Genomic DNA, 1,900 nt, shown 5'->3' on the forward strand with positions numbered 1-1,900 from the left:
GAGGGGGGAGGAGGCAGAGGCAGGCACACCCTTTGCTGACACATGAAACCCTGTGACCAAGTAAGTGTTCTCAACCGTTCTGAAAGTTTTGTTGATACCCAAAGAATGAACTAAAACAAACTGCGCTAGTCACGGTGGGTATGTTAGAGTATAACCTGCGGAAACATTAATGCAGTAACCCGAGCGTTAACCAGTGGTCAAAGAGAGCCATTGTTATATGTATTAACTATCATGTTGGCTTAATCCAGCGGACACAGTCAGTGCAACTATCCCCCAATGCAGCAAAATACAGAGCTGCGGGAATCAATAAGTAAGGTCATATTATTACTCCCTCGAGCACGAGCGAGGAGGAGCCAGATGTTAGACTGGCTGGGGTTGGTTTTTTGTGTTTTTTTCCTTTTTCTTTCCTTTTTTCCTTTTCTTTTTCTTCATCTTTAATAAGATCCCAGCAGTTTTCACGTCGGTGACACGTTTTATTACACTGAGAGAATGAAGCGAGCAGCTTGTCGAAGGCTACGAGAAAGGTGTAAGGAAATCGTTTCATAAATTGCTATAGGGGAGAAATGGTAATTCTTGCAAACACTGAGATGAGAGCGGAAAAAAAAAAACAATCCACAAAAAAAAACTACATACAGCTGCTGTTGACATAGAACGCAACGCAGGCAATGCAAGAAACACTCGTAGTCAATAAACGGCGCCATTTTGTATGAACGAAATCTGAGTAAGGAAAAGATGGCGTGGTTCGCGTATTTGTGTGTATTTCAAGGTAACGACTATTCTGAAGACAATACCTCGATGATTAGGATAAAAATTAGGATCCAACGGTCTCAAGAGGAAACCCATTCAGATTCACAGCACTGAAGTCCATAATCCGTTAGCGCAGGGATTACCAAACAACGACCTGCGGGCCAGATCCGGCTCGCGATGTCAGTTTGTCTGGCCAACCGCCATGTCACCATGCGGTGTGTTAAAAGAAACGTTTTTAGTTTTAGTAGAGGTTTTACGGCGTTTACAACTGCATAAGGCCATATGAGAGCCAGAAGATTAGAGGTGTTACAAGAGAGCAACAAAAAAGAAGAAGGGGAGAAAAGGACGATAGATGCTGGATAGGAAAGAGGAAGCAAACAACACCAGAGCACCCGTTAACCACCCACTGAAAAGAAAAAGAAAAAAAGAAAGAAAGAAAAGAACAAGAACAAGAAAGGGAACAACTTGGAAGACGTGTCGGTAGCGTCCTCAAATTCATTATATTTCAATTAACTCTACAGTGTAAATTGAACATAGATCAAATTAAACGATCATTTCTACACCCCATAATTTGTTACGACAATCTGTCATGTAACACTATCCGGCCCGTGTCGGCATTCTTCCAGTTATCCAGCCCACTTTGGAAAAAAAAAAAAAAAAGTTTTGTGACCCCTGGGTTAGCGTTTATCATGGCTACCCCTAAGACAAAACTGCCACGAAAGAGACGATTTCGTAGTCTAGGACCTCGCAAGAGAACATTTTTCTTTCTTTCTCGTTCAGTGTACTTTTGAGCTAAAGAATTACGCCAACGCGAAGGGGGAAAATGTAAGACAGAAAGCAGCAATAAAGTGAAAGGAAACAATTTGGACCTCCCCTACCAATAGCTTCCTCCAACAACCGGTGATTCATCTTTCAATCTGACAAGACGATGTCGTAAAAACAATTGTAATGTCAACATAACACGAAAACATACTGCTACCGTTACTCATGTTTATATCTCACCAAATCTAAAGTTCTGAAAAATTGAAAGAGCAATTCTATGGGACAAAAAAGGTGTGTGTGTGTCTATATGTGTACGTGTGTGGGTGTATGTGTGTGTGTGTATGTATGTGTGTGTGCGTGTGTGTGTGAGAGACAGACAGACAGACAGACA

This window comes from Aplysia californica, unplaced genomic scaffold (assembly GCF_000002075.1).
Source record: "Aplysia californica isolate F4 #8 unplaced genomic scaffold, AplCal3.0 scaffold00113, whole genome shotgun sequence".
Lineage (NCBI taxonomy): Eukaryota > Metazoa > Mollusca > Gastropoda > Aplysiida > Aplysiidae > Aplysia > Aplysia californica.